The sequence below is a fragment of the Anguilla anguilla genome, chromosome 4 (assembly GCF_013347855.1).
Source record: "Anguilla anguilla isolate fAngAng1 chromosome 4, fAngAng1.pri, whole genome shotgun sequence".
In the NCBI taxonomy this organism is placed as follows: domain Eukaryota; kingdom Metazoa; phylum Chordata; class Actinopteri; order Anguilliformes; family Anguillidae; genus Anguilla; species Anguilla anguilla.
In genome coordinates this window covers 50974124-50995937 of record NC_049204.1, presented here as the reverse complement: position 1 = coordinate 50995937, position 21814 = coordinate 50974124, and the positions used below count along the sequence as shown (strand labels likewise).

General features: G+C 44.0%; 1 protein-coding gene across 8 annotated transcripts in view; it reads left to right on the top strand.

Moving 5' to 3' along the window:
- ncoa2 (nuclear receptor coactivator 2) overlaps positions 1-21814 on the top strand; it is an 83516-nt gene that overhangs the window by 2959 nt on the left and 58743 nt on the right. For 3 of the 8 annotated variants that reach the window (XM_035413610.1, XM_035413605.1, XM_035413608.1), the window contains exon 1: positions 1517-1664. The exons of 2 other annotated variants lie outside the window; for them this stretch is intronic. The gene's annotated coding sequence lies outside the window, so the exon portion shown is untranslated. Of the gene's footprint in view, positions 1-1516; positions 1665-21814 lie in introns of those variants that run through there. 3 more of the 8 variants (XM_035413613.1, XM_035413614.1, XM_035413612.1) reach the window with 1 other exon arrangement.

Genomic DNA, 21814 nt, shown 5'->3' with positions numbered 1-21814 from the left:
TAGCTTTATAGAAGACAATGTATTTGCAAAAGGATCCGACTAAAGGAGTTATTCCTTCCTTTCTTCAGAAATAAACACCTAGCTTCATCATTGCTACCAAAGCTTCAGCTTTTGGCTTGCTAACGCAACAGAGGCGACTGCAGCACTGCTGTACAGTAGAGTGTCAATGCCCCTGGAGGGTTTTGCATTTAATATAATTTCATGCAGACACACAAGCTGCAGATATACCTATAGGTTTAACTGGGGACAGTGTAGTATTGAAATATGGTATGCATTTTATTGTAAACTACTGAGACGAGAAATAATAACTATCCCAACATCTGCATCTATATGGATGGTGACTTTGCAAATATTCTGTTTGTTTTCAAAATGTTGTATTATTTATGCATATATGGGTAAAGTGTCTGCGCGTCGGGGGGTGTAGTAATTTAAATAATGCATTGTTTTATATGGGGGGAAATACTTTTAAAACTCCCTTGTATAGTGCCTTCAGGTTCAGGATTGTTTTTCATTTTCCTAGATACTAGGAGGCTGTAGTCATGGTGACCGGTAGATTGATCCTATATATAGCAACTGACACCACAGCCACTTTGTTTGTCTGTTTTTCCCAGTGCTGTGTACAGAATTATACAGGAAATACGGTGGCCTATGCATACCCCATACCAGCCAAAACAGCGCAATTTGAAGAAGGGGAAGGGGCTGTATGCATCGCTTGATGGAAGTCGTTGTTCATGCTTTTGAGTGGTTAGGCTATTATCACATGCAACTTTCAAAAGTGTGAAGCCTGTATTTGATGACCATGTGAATTAAAGCAGTATTATTTGCGCAGGGTTTCGTGCGCTCAACACCGCGCTGACTAGCTACTGCCCATTTGGTATGTCCTAATTTAAAAGATGAAATAGCGATTCGATTGTGGCAGCTTTCAACCATTCACTGTTATTTGTGCACGAAGCCAGTTTCCAAGTTCGTCACCAATTGGCTAAATGTGACATGTTAGTAATGTGTGCTACATTGGAGAAGTAGCCTGAAAATACGATAGCCTATATCGTTTTGACACCGATGGAGAGTTGGTAATAGGTGCTGTTAAAACATCACAAGACCAACAACTTCTGACAGCCTTTATCAAAAAGAGAGGAAAAGCCGAAGATTACATTAATTTCTTCTGTAGATATAAAAGTACTATTTATAATATGTCTAATAGTAGTCATCACGATAGTCAGGTTTTTAATGAGAATTTGTTTTATGTTTGCAATTTGACTAAGTAGCAGCACTGGATTTTTATTTATTTATTGTTTTTCAATTTCATACCATGTATTGTAACATTTGACGTGTACAATTGAATAAAACTAATTAAAAACATGCCTGCTTTGATACGTTTCCATCCACTGCTGACTATTTCGCGAGGTGTCCTCTCCCTGATAATGCTTGCTGTATCATCAGTTTGCCTGTTTGCTCGCCGCAAGCTTGCTGTAGTAAATGAGTAGATAGACTGGTGCCCTGCGTGTGGGGGAGGATTGCTGGCGAGATAAACAAGCAGAGCCAGTCATCACCAGGCATCAGGCAGTAGGAACATGGCGGCGGCACAGTTAGCAATAGTGCTGTTTCAGAAATCCGAAGGTCAGAGCCGGACGTAGCACACTGGATTTACGAGAATACAAGTCACAGTAAGTTTTTTAATGCAACTTTTAGTGTACTCTTTCACGACGTGGATTCCTTCTGATATCTTTTTGCCATGCAATTTTCTGTAAAATCTACGAGTGGTCCTATCCGTTGTGTGGCGACAGTGTCGCTGTGCGTCTGCGTTAGCTCGCCAGCTAGCTAGGTTGCTAGTTATTTTTTTTTCCCTGTGTCACTTAGGTTTCGGAGTTAGTCGTGCTAACACAGTATGGGAAATTCTGTATAACTGTACTGACAGTACGGAACCCAAAGCTTTGCGCTGACATATTAAATAACAATAACACCTGCTTTGTAATACTTTAGGTTATGTTCTCATTTATATAGCTTTCGGGAGATACATAACTTTAATTGGGTTAGCTGTGCTTGTGATTTGACTAAGCATGATTTAGGTATTTAGAGGAACACTGCAAGTACTGCAGTATTTCCATTGTGCAACACCAAAGGGGAGCAAAAAAAAAAAATTCGTGAGGAGTACAGTGGAATAAAAACAGCATGTGATCATGTAGCCTAAATGGACTGTGGTCGGTGAAACCAACAGCACCGCGTCGAGCAAGTCACACAGCATTGTTCTCTGATCAATGAGTTTAACTAGAAAGCTACATTGTCGTTTCGCTGGCCAAATCTGTGGCTAGTAGGCTACTAGTGTTATATCAGTTGCTGTGCCAGTTTATCAGTCTCACCGAAAAAGTTACAAAGTAGCTAGCTACTGTGCAGTCCTGCAGCCTTTAGACTCGTGATATCATTTCAACCCCCTAACTTACTCATCAACCTTTACGGGTGACGTGAAGCTGTTTTTATTTTTTCAAAGAGAAGAAAATGACAGGAAGAAGTTGGCTCTTGATGGACGGATTTACTGTCCACTCTCTGTCGAGTTGCTATGTGATGACGCGCTTAGTGATGTTCAGTTGCTGTTTACATAAAATACAGATCTCGATCTAGGCATTTTTACGGGATGTATGCTATTCAATATTGTAGTCATAGCCTAGAACCGACCCAGATTTCCTCACCTGTTTGTGTCACTCAGGTGGAATATATTTTGTCGACACCACTTAACCAAATTCGAAGTGGTCTTTATGGAGGAAATGATTGATTAATTTAACAAATATTAATTGCGTATCCTAAATTAAGGGTGTCGGAAAAATATTATAACATGCGTTGTTTTTGTAACATTTGTCTATATATTCAATTCGCTTTAACTTTCTTTGGCTAACAACTTAGGCTAAATGAATGTGTCATTTTTTGGGAAATGGCGATAAGACCCGATTTAACGCAGCACTGATTATTATTTCTGGCTCTGTTCGTTTGTCATAAATAAAATAAAAATGAATGTCTGTGCCCGAAACGATTGCGTTGTAAAATAATGGTAACGTCAACTGACCATATTGCCTCATTTGCTCCTCCCACTGCTTTGTCACTGTAGTGTGTTTTCATTTCGATGACTCCACATATGATTCAGCTGGATAAATAATGCAGTTGCTTTGAAAGTGAAGTAAGCAACAGCCAAAGGACGTTATGTGCCGATAAGACCTTTCCCTGGTGTTTACCAAATACATCTAGACACGTTAATTTAAATCTAAGGTATTTCTTGTACATTTTAATTTAATTGTGATTATAAACCTACTTCATTTGCAGTGTTACCTAAAATGTTATTGTAAAATGTTATTTAAGTTAGTCTTAATTTGTGATTCTAAATTAAGGTCACCATTGGATCCATCTCGAAAAGGCAAATATAAAACAAAATCTCTAAACAGAAGAGGGCCCAATCTGTGTAGGCACTATGTTCATATTTTTGTTTTTGTCCTAACTTTTCTTCGCTTGCCTTTGTTAATGCATGAAGAATAAGGTTATGCTGATGGCATTTAAGTGCCGTGTTTATTTTATGCAGAAGTTGAATAATGGAGTCTTACGTTTTTGAATTGAAATATAATAATGTTTTTTTATGTTTTGAGTCAAAAAAGGCACATTACTCCCTTCATAGAGGTGATCATACAAAGTGAAAGTTGTTTCTCTGCGGAAGATTAGAAGTGGCCTTCTTAATGGATTGTTTTAGGAAGGAATGGTTTGATTCGACAACGGATACACATCAGGTCACCACTGGATATGTAATGTGAACAACGCATAGCCGCTGAAAAAAGCACAGATGGTCAAAATGGAGCACATTGGATTTAGCTGGGTTAAATCTCTTGAGTATGAAGGAGGAAGCTTTTTGAAAAGGCGAGACTAAAGTATTTGCAAGAAGAACAAATCAATATGCATTTCAATGTGGCTTAAAACCTTTGGAAGGTTTGACACCTGGTTGTTGAATTCTTTATTTTTATATCAATCAGCTGAACAGGCCTGAGTCAATCAGCGGGATACAATTGCTACTTGACTAGACTGCGACTCTGACAATCACCAGTGATCTGCACAATGCAGTATTTTCTTGGTTTTCATTTTCTGTTGTGTTTCTCCTCCCAATAACTTGCCACGGACAGCCAGCTGTTGTTCACCTCAGATTTGCATCCATGCTATTGTAAGATTATGTAATTGAAAATAGCCTGTTAGACCAGTAGTGTAGTTTCGTGAGAAGTTTGTGGGAGGATGTGTGGCGACATTCTAAAGTTCAGATGAGTTTTCTTGAATACTAATGTAGGGTAGCACAGCTAGATGCACAGCTATCATGGACTGTTACATTAATCATATATAATTTTTTAGTAGGGAGGTAACTCTTTGTGTATCACAGGCTTGGACAAATCACGTGAGAAAAAAAGTTATAATGCCAAGCATGAAATATCAATGGTAAAGCTTATAATGGAGTAATGAAAAAGAAACAGCTCTCAACATAATTGTAACATTATAAGTAATTTGTAAAACAAATCTTATGTGATTTAAGACCGTTCTACCAGCAACATAATGACTATTTATGACTCACTTTGTATCTCAGTATGATTAGGCTTGCCTTAAAAGTCTTTCACAGTAATGTATTGAACAATTTATGATTAAGAACAGATCATCCAAATTATTTGTGTCCAAGTAGACAAGTAGCAAGATGTTAATGAATGAAAATTGAGTGTCAGACTGGTTAAAAAACAATTGATGTCTTCTTGGACTACAATCCTGCTTTTGGCAAATTTCTCCCTGTGTCAGACATTAGCACCATCCCTTTACCCCTTTGTTGGAAATGCGTGAGACCTGGATGATTTAAGTACAGTGCCACAGACGTGTCTGTGAAAAGTAGCCTGTATTCCCCGGTGCAGAGGAATGCGTTCACTTATATGCGGTGTTCTCTGAAATGCAGACTAACCTTGGACCTAACTGAAATGTTCATATTGCGCAGCAACAGAAGCTCTTTTTTATCTTCATATTATAGCAGAAGAAACAGTGCTGGCTGAGTGCCTTGAGCTTTGCTCACATTCTGCTGTATGGTCTGTGTGCTGAGCAGGATCTGACCTTCGGATCCACTCTGGTATTTGCATTAGATTGGATTGCTCAAGCAAAATTGAGTAATGCTCTACTGTATATTGCTCAGCTCATGAAGATGCTGCTCCAGTCCCCTCTGTAAAATCTGACGGTCAACTTTTTCTCATTTTTAATTGAGATTGATGACTGTATTAACAACGCTAGCTGAGCATGTGAATGCTACAGGGGTTTAGAAGAGTTCAGACGTGTCCCTAAATCATCAGGTTATTAAGTAATCCAGAGTTTGTAAATATTACACTTTACTATATCCTCATTAACTTTGAGGACCTCCCTGAAAGAGATGCAGTGCAATTTTCAAGAGGAGACCTGTCACTGAAAACCTGAGGTGTTCTGTCAGAATATAATCTAGGCTGCCGTTAGTGCTGGGGGTTTGTGCTTTTATTTTGTGGAATTTGCGTTTCAGATCGTAATTAAAAAAAAAACAAGGATTTTATGAGGAAACAAAGAGAAAGCGCGCTGTTACGCCTGCTTTGTTGTAATGAGGCTGTGACGCCGTCGACGATATAGCTAGTCTGAGTCAGCAAAACACTCTGGGAATGGCCACTGAAACGGGAAGGTGGGTTCTGTAATACTTTTCATTAGAGTGCTGCGTGATGAAACTGAAACATTCAAACAAAGGACAAAGATGAAAAAATTCTAGATTCAAAATTTAAAAAATTTCCATTCTGGAGTGGGCAGATTAGTGATGTAATGCAGATTCTGCGGTGATGGTGATCTGTTAATCACTGATGTAATGCAGATTCTGTGGTGTTTCGCAGCCCTGTGATGTCACTTTCCTTTCACTGGTACCTCTGTGAGACCTTGTGAAAGACCAACTGCAACTGTCTTGCTGACGAGTTAGCTTGCATGCTTCAGAAATGTTTCCCGCTTTTATAACTAGGCCTGTGTTTTAACTGTTCTGATAAGATTTCATAATACCATTCGAAATACAGGAGAAAAACAGGTGTCACTCAAGAATGCTTTAGTAAATGTCAATATATTGTTAGCAAATAATTACGGATTGGAGTTCCTATGAAATTAAGTATGTTCCGGCTTCCAGGCTTCAGGCTTCTAGCATGCCATCTTCTGGAGAACGGTATAACCCATATTAAATGAGCCATATGCTCATGCAACGCAGTGTCAGTAATGCCTGTGAAGGTTCTCCAATCCAGCTCCACCCTGCCTAATGCAGTAAGCCAAACATCCACTTTGTGGATTTCAGGGTCGGTACCTACCTGCAAATTGGTGCATAATTGCATAAGAAGTTTTATTAATTTTCTGAGACACTCGGGTAGAGCATGGGGTAGCCTACATTTCTTCCCCGTTTTCATGAAAATGTCTTCTGTGTGATTGTGATGCACATTCTAAAGTCGTGCTGAGGAATGTCAGTGGAACTAGAGACGCCGTCGCTAGCGAAGGACGCGTTAATAATCTGGAAAGCATGCTGCATGCGTCATGAGAGCGGCGTACTGCAACAGCTTGGCACCTGCCGTGTTTACCCTCGCTTCCTTGTGCGGCTTGATATGGGGAGCGGCGACCAGCGGCGAAGCGCCTTGTCCTGCCAGCTGTCTAACTGCGAGGCTTAGACAGGAGGATCTAAATATGGTAAATCCTCCAGTGGTTTCCATTGTCACATGACTGGGCTATTTCTCCCCGTTCCTATCAGACGAAATGGTGAGTTCAGGATTCAGAGCAAGTCAGGGAGTTGTGTGCATTTTTTGATTGCTGTAGTCGGCCTTATTTTCATGTACCTTTTTATCTACGTTCAACTTATACAGTTGCTCATTTGATAGGGACTTTTGTGTGTGTGTTTATGTGTGTGTGTGTGTGTGTGTGTTCTGACGAATAATTCTGAATGTTTCATTTCTCTTTCATGTTCATGGCATGAATTAGAATGGAAAGGCTCAAAAAAAAACAGTCAAGTATTTGAGAAATTCTCCATCAATCTGAAAGAGAGTCTAAAGACTATGCATTAGATATAATTCATTTTCCTGCCTGAAAGTGTGAGTGAATGCAGATCTCATTGCAATGAGTCATTATTTGCACACAACGCTGGAGTTTCATATAGTAATGATGTACAGAGAGAATTAATGCCATTTGCTCATTCGAGCTGCATATTTTGTGAATAACGCGTTTATTGAAATGTACACAGTGTACAAATGCACAATATTTTATGAATTTGCAGTTTTTAAAAATCTGTTCACAAACCATTTTTGCCGTGCTGTTTTTTAAAAATTTAAATACAGAACACTTTCCTACTGCTCTTCCCCTTCCAGTGACACTCTTGTTCTCCACCAGTTGCTTCTTGTGAAGAAATGCCTACCAGTAAAATACAGTTCAGCTGATAGCATCCCTGCTGTGTAGCACCAGCTGCGGTTTATTGACAGTTTTTCGTAAAGATAGCAGGTGTTGTAAAGAGGATCAAGTGTTACTAGATTGCGCTGTAATAATATTGGAGACGGCGTTTTAAGTGACAATCCGATGTGTGGCACTTATAAAATTGGTCAGATTGTTTTGGGAAATTTATTAATTTATTTTTTTGCTTTAATGCAGATCCTTGAACGTGAACTAATTATAATGAGTTTCTGTGTGAAATTAGCCTGTTATTCACCGAAGGATCATGCTTGATTCTATATTTTTTATAAAGGCCTTGCTGTGATAATTACCTATTTATTGCAAATCATTTAACAAGAATAGCTAAGATACTGTCAGGGGGAATATTGAGTTGGCTGTGGAACCCCCCTTAAAGCACAAGAGTGAAATCTGGTAGGACAAGCCAAGTTCTTCACTGTCATAGGCATCTCAGAACTGCAGCCTGTCCCGTGATAGTGCTTCTGTGAAATGTGTAAGTTATGTCATCATTAGATAAGAATTATAGGAAATGTTGTCAGGGGCAACAGCTGGCGTTTTCACTCTTGTCTAAATGGAATCTCCCTCCCATGGACACTCACACTAGTGCACCCCCCCTAAAGGCTAGTCAGCTCAACATTTTCATGGGGAAACACTGTTTATTGCACCCTGCCTACCAGTTCCAGTAACAAGAGAGCTCTGGTTTTACGATGACATCATGTGGAAATTTGAAAGTTTTAATTACTCTTCAGCGTTGTGCTGCAGCGAGCTGGTTGAGGATCATTTTAACAAAATTAACTTGAGTAATGGAAGTGAAAGGAGAGAAGGATGACATTCTTGTCTGAAGCGGTTTGCTTTGTATGATATTGATTATGAACATGCACAGCCAGGGTGGTCTGTTTAGTGTTCACAAGGACTCATTAACCTCTCATGGCTGTAGAGGATACTTGTCAGCAAGACAATTAAAACCTGGACAGTTTTTAATCATACAAATTGTCTGCTGCTAAAAAAATAATCCAGGTAGAAATAAAAAGGTCCAGGTCCTAAAAAAAGTAAAATAAAATAAAATAAATTGACTGATGATAAAAATCCAAATGTAATTATTCTGCATATTACCCTCTTACATTTCACTTCCCTTCAAAAAAAAGAAGCATTTTGGAGAGTTCATGATCATTAATGAAGAAAGAGATGGCGATCACAATAGGACTGTTTCCTGAATAAATAAAGACTAAATAAAATCAAATTTACAACATTTACGATTACTGCTGATGGCCACTTAAACACCTAATAGAGACGTAAAACGCAGCCCTGCTTGCGATCAGCGGTCTGTGCGGGGTATTCGTTGTGCTATCTGCGGCGGATTTGGCGGCCTGGAATTGGAGCAGGAGGTTCAGCGGGAGGAAACTCGAGTTTGGGAGTTGTTATGGAAACAGCGGCTTGACAGATCTCCGGTCTCGGTGACTGATGAGGCGTACTGTAATGACCAGACCCGACCCGGCGATAAGGAACTGGTAGTTGTGGCGTTTCTGCCGAAGCGCGACGTCCTTCTGCCGCGAGTGAAGTACGCCCCAGTGCTTCTGGCCTCTCCGAGCCTGTGGGCCGTCCGCCATTTCTGGCCCTGTCTGTCGGGCCTCTTTATGTAAATAAGCGTGTATTTAGTCAAGAGAAAGCAGAGCTCCCGTTAGGCTGTGGTTACAGTGAAGAGCTCTCTGAGTTCATTTACGCTGGTCGGATGTGTTTTTTTGTGTATGTGGGTGTGTGCGTGTGTGTGTGTGTGATATATCAGTGAGTGAGAAGTGCGTAAATACTGTGCAGGATTGATTGCCTCAAATCTATATCGGATATCCCCCTGTAAGATTCAGAAGTTTTCTGCATAGCAGGGTTTTTCCTATTATCGATTCATAATGCTCTAATCCTTACCGTGCTATTTTGAATTCCCTGTGCGCTGCCATTAAGGCTGATAATGATACTGGATATTATTGTGAGATTTCACAAAGGGTTGGAATTAGGGCTGTCAAATTTACATTCAGTATTTGAATATTCCTGAAATAGGAAATAATATTTTTTGGAACTGCTTTGAATGTGTAATTGTTTTGTGAGTGCTGAAAACCGAATACATTCCGTGTTTCAAAATGTTACCTCTTGCTTCTGAATCACCCCCCCCCCCATGGGTGTGCATTTTTTTTTAAAACAAAACAAACAAAAACAAATTGATTAATGTTCAGCAGGAAGACATGATGTATGGAAAGTATGCACCGCTACCATTTGACCACAATCCTCTTGTGTGGTAGAAAGCCATTGCACAGCTAGCATAGAAATACCTGAGCGTTCCAGACACTTCTGTTCAAGCCCAACAGAGCATGTTTTTGCCTCAGCAGGCAACGCTGTGCTACTCGAGTATGCTAATGCAGACTGCCAAACTGAAATTGAGATCTTTTTCATTGCCTTTACATCACAATGTGGCTTTGTTGCTCTGGTCAGTCTCACAGAATTACAATATTGTGGTCAATAAGGGTTTAATTGTTAGATTGAAATAAATGGTCTTGACTGTTATCAACTGTTATACATTATCTTGAAGAGAATGATGTGATAGTCCAGATTTTTGATCCCTTCATGTCATTGATACAAACAGTAATATTGTAAGTTATTTTCCAGATAGAAAATAAGGGTTAACCAAACCTGCTTTTACTTTCATACCTTATAGCTATATAGTATTGATGTGAAATTGTTAAGTGGAACGTTACTGTCATTTACCTTTGTGCCCATCTTGGACCCCTTTATGGGCATAAAACGATGGGCCTCAAAGTATCCTTTACATTTTATGGCACTGCAATAACTGTGCATATTTTACAGGAAATATTGAAATGTTGGCCTCATGGAATGGCAGAACACTTAAAATGGTACAGGAACGTGATTGGGATCATATTGCTATTTTGATCTTAAACGGCACCGTACGCTAATGGAAATAAACATCAGATTCCGCAAGCTGAGACATTGCAAATGTTTCCAGTGATGAATTGGGGTGAAGTGCAGTCCTGGACCTTACCCATGTGATCTCTGTGAGTGCTGCAGCACAAGTGTGGCTGCGTTCTGCTGAGGCTCTCTCTCTCTCTCTCTCTCTCTCTCCCTCTCTCTCTCTCCACATGTTCACGCTTTTATCCCTCTCCAAAGTTGGCCCCGATTTAAAGAACAACAGCACATAATCAGATCTTTCACTCACGATTTCAAAAGCAGTTAAACAGATGAAATTGGCTTGTAAATTATATTGGGAGCGGGCCTAATGCGTCCCGTCCCTCTGCCGGAGAGAGAGTGCGAGCATGCTGGGATTTCCTGTGCAGCGTGTGTGGTGAGTGTGTGTGACAGTGGCAGGGCCGGGGAAAGGGGGTTGGGGGGTGTAAAGTGCTGCTCTGTGCTGCAGAGGGGGTCTGTGCGCCCAGCTGCAGAGGGGGTCTGAGCGCCAGGCTGCAGGGGGGGTCTACACGCCAGGCTACAGAGGGGGTCTGAGCGCCCGGCTGAAGAGGGGGTCTGAGTGCCAGGCTGCAGAGGGGGTCTGAGTGCCAGGCTGCAGAGGGGGTCTATGCGCCCGGCTGCAGAGGGGGTCTAAGCGCCAGGCTGCAGGGGGGGTCTACACGCCAGGCTGTAGAGGGGGTCTGAGCGCCCGGCTGCAGAGGGGGTCTGAGTGCCAGGCTGCAGAGGGGGTCTGAGTGCCAGGCTGCAGAGGGGGTCTGAGCGCCCGGCTGCAGGGGGGGTCTGAGCGCCAGGCTGCAGGGGGGGTCTGAGCGCCAGGCTGCAGGGGGGTCTGAGCGCCAGGCTGCAGGGGGGGTCTGAGCGCCAGGCTGCAGGGGGGGTCTGAGCGCCAGGCTGCAGGGGGGGTCTGAGCGCCAGGCTGCAGGGGGGGTCTGAGCGCCAGGCTGCAGAGGGGGTCTGAGCGCCAGGCTGCAGAGGGGGCATACCCGTCTGGCTGCAGAGGGGGTCTAAGTGCCAGGCTGCAGAGGGGGTCTGAGCGCCAGGCTGCAGAGGGGGTCTGAGCGCCAGGCTGCAGCGGGGGTCTACACGCCCGGCTGACTGCGGCAGTGTAGCCGTTAAGGAGCGCCTCATGCCGCTGTCTCTCATACCAGGAGCTGGGATCCTAGCGTGGGCTTGGCCGCGGGCCGAGTGTATGATCCCTGGCACAGACGGCTGGCTCCAGCTCAGAACCCTCTCTCATATAGCAGGGGTCCGGCTCGCGGGCGCTGATCGGGGGGTGGAGGGGGGGGGGGGGGAGGAAGGCCCGCGTGGCTGCAGCTTTAGCTGCAGGTTGGGCAGCCGAGCGAAGGTGCTGAGACTGCCTTTCACATCCTGAACGCTGCTGGAATGCGTGCGTTTGTTAGTGATTCCTGTCTGCTCCCTCGTGAGGCTCGGGGTTTGTACAGCAGACATGCAGCTCCACGGTGAAGTGCACTGTGTGCAATGCCAAGGCCTGAAAGGCTAGCTGTGTACATTTAGCCCACTGCATTTGCTCGGTTTATATTTTTCACCCAAGTGTATCCACTTCAGGCTTTAGGCTGCTTGTTTAGTTTTCTTTACTTACAAAATCAATTTTTTGTTTTTTTACCACTCTGTATTGTACAGGGTAGTGTGCAGAAGTGTACAGTCTTGGAAGGAAATATTTGCCATATTCCCCCATTTTGGAATGAATGCGCTGCTGTTCTGTGATGCCACCAGCACATGCAGCACTGTCTCAAGGGGCAGCAGTCCTCTGATATTCTTCCTCTCGAGCCACATAGCATGCAGCAGAATAGCTAGTGCTGATCAGGGGAGCCCTGATGAGTCCTTCAAAAAATAATGTACCCGCTATATCAGTTAGGCCTAGATGGCCAGTGATCACCTACAGCACATTCCCCCTCAAGTGTGCTTGATCACCTGATTTATAACTTATAGCCTACATTTTGAGCGCATATGTATGTGTGCCATTGGCTATTAGCTTTAAAATGTCTCTTTTTTATTTTTTATTGGATTATTTAGGTTGTTAAATTGAATATAAAAATATGAAATTTTATTAAATTAAGTTTTAATTAAAAAAGTATTGTCTCTTATTTGTCTGATGAAACTTTGAGGAAGGCTATTGCCACTGTCCAAGGTTAAAATGGGAACTCCTCTCTGATTTTGAGATGCCATATGTACTAATGTAAGGCATGGACAAGGTTCTGCTGTACGAACATTGCAAAATTATGATTGTATCCCTGTACGATAACTTTTTTTCTCCTGGTTCACACACAACTCAGCTTCTGAGATCTTAGCTGCACCAAACAGAGATTTGAACAAAGTGAATTGTGAATTGGCCTTGAACCGTGACTTATCCGTGTAGGCAAGTGGCAAAAGCCATTATAGTTGAACCTTGCATAACCTGACCAACTTAAGCCCACCTACTCCAGTGGGACAAATCCAATTAGGTTCTGTCACTGTCAACTCCCAGTCGTAGTCCACTAATGACATGGTCGAGGCCCGTACAAGTGATGGGTAGGCCGTTGAGCCAGTTGCCCTAGCGGCATTCATTTTGAGTGTGGGAGAAGTGACCACTTCCTGTGATGACCTAATAGTTTTGTAAAAAGATATCGTGCTGTCACGTGTATACCCACAGAGGTCTGCTGCCTTTTCTTTTGCGCACCTAACACGAAAAGAGGTTGTAATGTGTAACCCGAGTGAATGTTTGGCTTCTTGCTCTATCCCAAGGTGTCGATTTGCAGATTCTAGCCAGGGCAGCTTGAGCAGAAATCAACCCACTCACTACGCCGTAGGTGGCGGTGCTCACAACCCTGCTATAAATCCATCAAAGGCATCACAGATGCTGGGTGACCACACTTCCTCAGTACCAGTACCCCTTGCTTCCTCCGCTCATTTGCACAACACTAATGTGTTTATATCGCCATCACAAAAATCTCTGTTGAGATTTGTGCTTGCGGGGGAAAAAGGCAGTTGCTCGAATTTTTTCGCTTGTGTGATCTGCACAGTATGAACCGATTCATAAAAAAGCACGTGTAATTAATACTGAATTACATTTCCCCAAAAAACGCCTTGTGCTGAGTTTTAACTCTAGCGGTATTTAACCATAGAAGCCAGGCACATAGAGTAGAGGATGTATACACGGTGTGATTCATAGTCTCGTCACTGCCGTGTCCTCTGTGAGCCTTGCGGAGCGTAAATAAGCGCGAGCTCTCTCTCTGAAGCCTGTCCCGCCAGCCAGCCTCTCCTTTCCATTCAGCCCATCGGCAGCCATTACACCAGAGGTTGTGTGCTGTAGTGTAGCGTACAGGCAGAGAGCAGCGACCAGACGATGGTGGCAGTCTGGTCGCTGAGACGAGGACAGACCCGCTGACTGTAGCCCTCTCCCGTCGGGTTAAACTGTCAGTTTAGCACCTCTCGAACAGGTTGCCAGCCTTGCTGAAACTGTCAGGTTTCATTGCCGTACTGCCACACTGCGCTGAAAAGCAGTGCTTTAGCACTACGGTTCAGTCAGCAGCCCTGCTTTTTGTGTCAGAACTGTATCAAAATAATCCACTTGACTCTAGTGATCTGATTGCCTCCGTGTGACGGTGAAGTTGTATTACATTATGGAACAATTCCCAGTGTCATTTTGGCATGTTGTGAGCTGTGGTTCAAATAAGGAAAATCGTGCCGCTGCGTAGCTCTATTAAAGCAGCCAAATATGTTTTAACCCATTTGAATCCAAGCCAGATTCTCATTGACACATCAGAACATAACGGGCTAAATCAAATCCCAATTGTGAGAGGGCTCATAAACGCAGAAATTGATTGCGCCTCTATTTGTGCTCACTTTATGAATACACTGAAGCTAATGTGAAGCCCAATAGAAGCGCAGCGCATTCAATAGCCTTGAGGTGGTGGATTTGCAAAAAAAAAATTTGAAGACCCTTCTGGCCACATGCTCTCTTCACTCCTTACAACCTAACTGCTTAGTTACACTTAGTTATGGTTGTATGACATTAATATGTAATAATATAAAATTTTTGTGTCCTAAGTTAATTATGTATAAAATAGTCAGACATGGTTAATTAATTTATTTATTTTCTCGGTTTTAATGTAGGCCCATGTTTTTAGCCGTCCCAGACATTTTTTTGTGTGGGATGACAGCTGTTTAAGAAGCTTAAAGAAGTTTCCGGTGACCTGCTGGCTTTGTACTGGCTGGCATAGGGGCTTTCACAAGTTTGTGATTAAAACAAGAAAATGAACTACGAGTAACTGAAACGCAGCGTGGACAGAAATGTTTCCAGAGGCTATTCATATAAACACATAAATGTTGTAGTGTTAATTAACATTTCTAAACTTACAGTAAATATTTGGTTCATGTTGTGCCACTGGAAATGGTTCCAAAAATAAGTTTAAACATTAATAAATAGTAATAGATAAGGTCATATACACATGTACAAACCCCTGGAGGTGTAACATTGCTGTACACACTGCTATGGAGTTCCTTCTAGTGTATTTTCCTGCTTTCAAACACAAACCAGAGCCCCCGTACCACTGTTTTTAAAGCCAGCGGGTGGCATGGAACCTCCTTAAGAATCAGAAAAACTGAAAAACCTGGGTGTTTGTTACGTCCATAGACCAAGATGTTTAGTAAGCTTGTTGTGGAAAGAAGGTAAGGAGAACAATGTACTATTGATTCTTTCACTATCAAGATCAGATGATCAAGGCTCCAGACAGTCCTGAACTCTCAGATTTGAACTTGATCTTCCTGCCGACTTCACCGACCTCTTTTTTAGGTTAATGCATTAGACTTACTGGCCCTTTTAAGTCAGAACACGATGAAACTAAACAGGTTAGTTTATCCGTGAGTCATTTTTGTGATATGGAATGACTGAAGGAATGTTACACTGCCCAGATGGATAAAACGTGCTGTATTACAATTCTGCTTTCCCCTGCCTGTCTCTCCTGTGGATTTACAGGAAGTTGTGTGGATGTATTGCTAATTTCATCACCAATTAGGCTTGGTTATTTCAAAAATCTAATTATGCCATGTAGAGCTGCAGCACGTGGAGTATCATACCATGCAAGTGTGATTTTATGTAGGGCACTTGTTCTTGTCAGGAAATCTTTTTGTTTCTTACGTCTAGATGGATTCATTCCATCTTTGAAAATGTATTTGCAATAAAATGTAATGATATTGATACTCGTAAATGAAAGTCATAAAGTGGGTTTTCACATATTGATAATGGGCCGCTGCATATTTTACCTGCAAATCTTGTCGAAAGACATCACACGTTGTATTTTTTTTTTTTTAAACTTTTGACAGTTAAATTTTATACACAGAATAACTGAACATGGCTTTCACACATGTCCTCACTTTGATTCATTTCCATATATAATGAAGGCCTGCTGATGGGTCGGATAGAAAAGTGCAGATTTGATGTGACCTAATTATAAAATGCGATGCTCTGACTAATACGGGGTCCTCAGATGCTCCCGTGTAGCAGTTCCTCACGTTTCGGACCTTCTTCCGCCGAGACTGGAATTTTCCATTCGGCGCTCGAGGTCTCCTCTGATGGCGTGGTCCACAGCTTGAGAGGCTTCCATTCTGCTGCAGATTGAACGATTTATTACCCATTTGCTAGCATGCTAAACTGGCCCGCTAATTAAATTACTCTTTTGTGCAGCGCGGTCTGCGACGGGAGAGAGATGCGGGGGAAGGCCCCACACGTCCTCCGCCGCCGCACGTTCGCCCCCGTACGTCCGCCCCCGCACACGCCCCACGCGCGTCCGCCCCCGCACACCCGGTTACACCTGAGCTTGAGCTCCAGTGGCCTGCACACGCTGTGCTGCCATTTTAATTGCATGTTTTCATGAGTTTTCTTCTTTCGCTCTCTACAATGGCAACATGTAATCGGTTTTTTTAATTTTTTTATTTATTTTTGTGATTGAGCTGCGAGTATTGTGATTGCTTGTAAGTTTTGGGACTTTAAATGGTTGTTTGGTGAAATGGTGACTACTAGACCTACGTATCTCTTAAATTTGATGTATTTGTGTATACATTAAAAAGCTTTGCCTCTTTTACTTATTACAGTTTTCTAACTTGTTGGATTCCCAGAGTCATATACATTGTAGAAAATAAATAGTTGGCTATTTTTCCAATAATGCCCAGCTGTGGCTGACAGTTCTGTGGTAGTTGGAGCGTTCTGCACTCTGTTTATTTGAGTATGAGTCATTAGGAGATCTTGGCTTCCCTTCACAGTCTATCATTTCAGTGCTTACAAACAGATCAAATATCTAGCCAGTGCCACTGCAACTCATGGTATATTTCAAGCAAATTGGGCTTAATGACAGTCCTCAGTACCATAGCAATCAGAACAAACCCAGTTTCTACAAATAGAATCTGTCTGGATCACCTCCCCATATGGTTAGAGTTCCAGAGTGTTTGCCTGGAGGTTATAGCTGTGGATATTCATGCAGCAATAAACAAAAAGATTATTAGCAGTCTAGTAGTCATAGGTCTTAATGCGGTCTTCACTGCTACTGGAAGGTAGCATATTTGCAGACACGTGCTATTTGGACCATTTACAGTGCATCATATTGGAAGGCGCTAACTGCACTGAAACTTGTACATTTCTGTTATTTTTTGAAAGGGTACACTTGTCTATTATCGGCATGAAGCTAAGTTGAAAACGTGTTGGAGAGCCAGTCGCAGTACAGAAGAGCCGCCCTGGGGTTTTTGCGTCGACTGAATATGGAGCGTGTAGCAGCAGAGCGCAGATAAGGAAGAAAGTCCCTGCTCAGTGCTTTGTGCGGGAGGGAATTTCCACCCCAGCAGAAAGGTAGGCGCCGCGTTGCAGCCGCGGGCCGCGGAGAGACGGCTGCGTCTCTCGGAGACCGAAGCCGCCGTCTTCGCGTCGCTCGCCTCAGCGTTCCGAGCGCGCTCGCCCCGCTCTCCTCCGGCGTGTCCGATTAGCCGCGCCGCGCCGGGAGGTCACCGGATCGCGGGTGCCCGCCGCCGCCCGCGAGCCGTTTTCCCCTCCGGCCTCTCCTCGTCTTGCCCGCTCTGCCAGCGCCCGCGGTTTTGGCACCTGGATTTATAGGTCGTCAAAACAAATCCGCCACTCGTTCCCGTCTGGCGCGATAATAAAAAAACAAGCGCGCGCGCGGCGGAGAGGAAAAGAGAGAGAGAGGGGCCCGCAGGATCGCCTTGTGCGCTCGCCAGGGCCTCCGCCTCTCCATTTCATGAATCAACACCGTTTAAGTACAATCTGGCACTTTCATCTCATTTGCCATTAAATTGTGCTGATACACAATGGAGCTGCTGCAAGGTCCAATGGGCACAGTTCGGTTTAATAATCTAAAACGGTCTGAGAAATATGTTGGGGGGGCTTTTTTTTTTTCTTTTTTTTTTTTTTTTTGTCCTGCCGTTTGTTTCCAGCACGATTTCCTGTAGGCTGGAAAATCCCCAAATCAAATGATGACTCCTGTTTCTCTTGTGCCCCCCCATCCCACACCCACCCCTCCCCAACCCGGTGGGAGGGGGAGAGAGCAGAGGAGTACTGTATGTGTGCACGCACATGTGTGCTTGCGCCTCTGGCGTGAGCTAATGTTGCTGCTTCACAACGGCACAGTCAGCATTCCCTTAGGTCAACAGGCGATCCGGCGCGGAGGGGGAAGCACATCTTTCCGTTTGACCGTCGGCTGTGCTCCGTCAGCGCGCCTCCCAGCGCACGTTGTGTTTCTCATTACGCCTCCTGCAGCTGTGGACCTGCCTCGGGCATTTCTCTCACGCACAGCTTCAATCGTCATTTCGTTCTGGAGTCGACCTCCACGCAGGGTTAAATGGTTTAGTTCTCATCGTAAGCGGTGAACTTAGTTCTGTTGATTAAAGCGGTTCTATGTGGCATGCGATCGTTAAATGAAGTTGGGTTGAGTTTTTTAAGTTCGGTACATTCGTAAAACGGCAAATGCACGCACGTCTAAATAAAATGGTGACATCATTTAAATTTTCATTTTTGAAACAACATTACGCTGAGGGAACTTGAGCAGTGATTTTTAGACAGAGAGGGGACTCCGTGTGATTTGCAGTTGTCCGGTTGAACGAAAGCTGGAGGCGAAGTCGGTATTTCGGTGGTCATCTGACGTCCGATTTGAAGTGCCATGCAAAGCTAGCTTTAAATCGCCGGAGTTCCCCGGGGACGCTTTGGAGCTTCTCAACGTCTCGTCCAATTACGAGTGTTCCGGGAGACGCCGGCGCGCTCCTAATGAGGTAATGCAGGATTTACAGTTATCCTCTGAACCTGTGCCACAGGCGAACTGCTCGGTCCAGCTTTCGCATGGAGAGCAAGGCTCCCCCCCCCCCTCCTTTTCACCGGCGCCTTAAATTAGTCAGCTTCTCCCTGCCAGAGGCGCCATGGCCGACCCCGTGGGCCGCAGTGGGGGAAAATAATCAGATAGGGAGTTTCGGCGTGGAGCCGAGAGTGAGAGCCGTGCTTGTCCGAAACGCAGAAGCAGGGTCGAGCTGCCCACGGCAGACTGTGGATTTGAGGGACCCTGTTTAGTCGACCCCCTGTAGATGCTGAGCGATGTCTTCTTGTCCCCCAAGCAACACACTGCAGCATTTGCCTGAGGAGTCCGTTGAATCCCGCACGTGTGTGTCTGCGAAGGCCGGGCGGAGCGAGGACGTTCCGGGTGGGTTTTTTAAAACGTGCGCTCGTTTCGTACGGCTCTGCGTTGTGACCAGAGGAAGGAAAACAGGGTCACATGGTTACCCGGAGGGTTTGATGTTTATGGTCCAAGACAGCTGAACTGGAATGTTCCTTTGTGCCATTGAGATGCAGTTTTTCAGTGGCAGACGTTTGATTTATTTGAAAACTGGAGCCGCAGCTTGCATTCAGTTTTATATAATGCTAGACAGGGTAAAATAACTGCAAATATACCATTTATTTTTCGTTTTTATTTTTTTTTATTTTTGAAGTCAAGTGTGCTTCAGTCCCGATCGATAGAGCTTAGAGAACAGATTTCTTGGAGGTCTGGTGCACCCTCGGCCAGAGCAAAGTCCAAGGTTGTATAACATATTTGTTTATTTATTTATTTATTTATTTATTTTCTGTATTTCCCACATGGGCGGCCTACTTACAGAAGTAAGTAAGCAGGTGCAATTGTGGGCAGTGGCCATTTTGTTCTTTTCGGGGTCGGAGCTGCCCTTCGTCCTCAGAAAGCCGCGCTGTCCCGTGTGCCGAGGGCGGCGGCGCGACGGCGTTCTCATGGGACGGTCACGTGACGCTGACGCTCCTCAGCTCCGCTCGCTAAGGCGATTGTGACAGAGGCGGGGCCGAAGCTAAAGCTACGGGCTCAAGTCAGCCACAGCGCGGCCCTGCCAGAGGGGACGGCCCCTTACAGGGAGTCAGGGCGCTCAAGTGTTAAAACCCGCGCTGGCTAGCGCTAGCGCTCTTCCGTTACGCGGCGGCCCTTCCGCTGGGGTGGCGTACTTTTTGGGGCCTCTGGGAAGCGTTTTTCACTCTCACGCCCCATCCCCCCACCCCCCTTTACCGGTTGCACGTGAAATCACAAGACTGGCTGTGTGACTTTTCTTTAATGAAGGATGTTCCAGACGTGAAGGAGTCACACTTCACTCTGAACCTCATGTCATGCTTGAGCTGTTCAGTGCTTCTGAGTTTCAGTCACCGGTGCAGTGACGTTTGGTTTCTGCGAGAAATAATTGATCAAGTTGAGTCATCTTGCTATGACTTCGCAGTTTGATTTTTGCATGCTTGGTGGGGCACATTCAGTCAGTGTCTATTTATTTTTAAAAATTTCACATTGTCTTTTAGTTTCAGTTTGTATAAAAACCATCGGACATGTCACAGAAAAGGTATTAATTATATGCCGTGTTTGGGTTGTAAATACATTTTACAACATTCTCACACACAGACAATCTTGCTATCATGTTCAAGTTTGCTTGTGTCATAATCGGCTAACCTGTCAAAACGTTCTGCTGTGAATCAATGTGATATCAATCAACTGTGGAGAGCAGCAAATTAATTTTACTCTCTTTCTAAACATTCAGTAATTTGCCGTTGATTGATAAAGAAAATCGATATTCAGTGGAATCCACATGAAAACTCATCTCGCTAGCCTAAATGCTGAAGAAATGCTCAACAGCTCGCCAGATGCTCAGCTCTGTTGCTAGCTGGGAATAGAAGTAGCTAAAAGAATACTGGACTGCTCTCACAAACTCGCCCACTTTATGGGAGCTATCCCGTTATGCAGTGAAAAAAATGTAATTTCTACACCGTGACCATCATTTTGTGTGAATCAGTGACTGTTATGCGCAATTGGAAATGGTCATTTTTATGGTCAGAAATTGCTGTCATCGTCTGACCAGACTGTGGGCGTGAGCCCGACCTGCTGTATTGCAGCTGTGGAGCTGCGGCGCTCAGCGAGCCAATGTTAACTCTTCCTTTAACAATAATTACCACTACCGTCTCCCTCGGCAATTTGGCCTGAATCTGTGTCCTTACGTTTCGTGAACTGCTTCTGTGAACTCCTGCACAGAGCTTGCTTGAGAGAGAGAGAGAGAGAGAGAGAGAGAGAGAGTGTGTGTGCGTGTGTCGCTGGGAGAGCTGTGCTAACACCCCGGCCTCTCTGTGTAACCAGCAGGGTTGCTTAGTAACATACATTAATCATAGTCTGCGTGTAGGCCTCCCTATGGCCGGGAGTGTGTCTGTGAAATAATAATGTGGGCAGAGCGCTTCGAGAGAGCCGTGGCGCGTGATTCACTGCTCAGGTATGCACTGAAGCCATGTAAATACGGACACAGAGGCAGAAAGGGCCAGCAGCGGGCGGGCAAGCGCACAGGAGATATGGGTTACTGGCCTGGGTGAAAATGTTGACAAGTCACTATAATTTATGTATTACTCGTGAGAGTAGCCTGATATCAGTGGTGCACATTCTCAGCTTGCATGCTTGTCGAGTTAATAAAGACAAAAAAAAACAGTCAAAGAAACCCGTCTCTGTGACTGACCTGGTGATTTTTATCCAGTTCCGCGGTGTTAAATGATTGGTTGGAAGGTATAATTTGGGTCCCTGAGAAGTGATGTCATTAACTCTTAATGTCTCTTATCCATTAGCTTCATACTTTGACAAGCCCTTAGACAAGCTTGTGAGAGGGAACAGCGCCTGCCTACGTTGTTAAAGGTGTAGTAGACCTGTAGCGTAAATACTGAAAGCTCAGGCTCTGCATTTATTTTAGCTGTAGCTATGCTACCCGTTCCATTGCATTTGTATAGTGAATTGAGTTGAAAACGTGAAAGCTGTTCGAGGCACCTGTTTGGCTTTGTTTTCACTGAGGGGCTGAACAGCAATTCGATGTCCGAGTT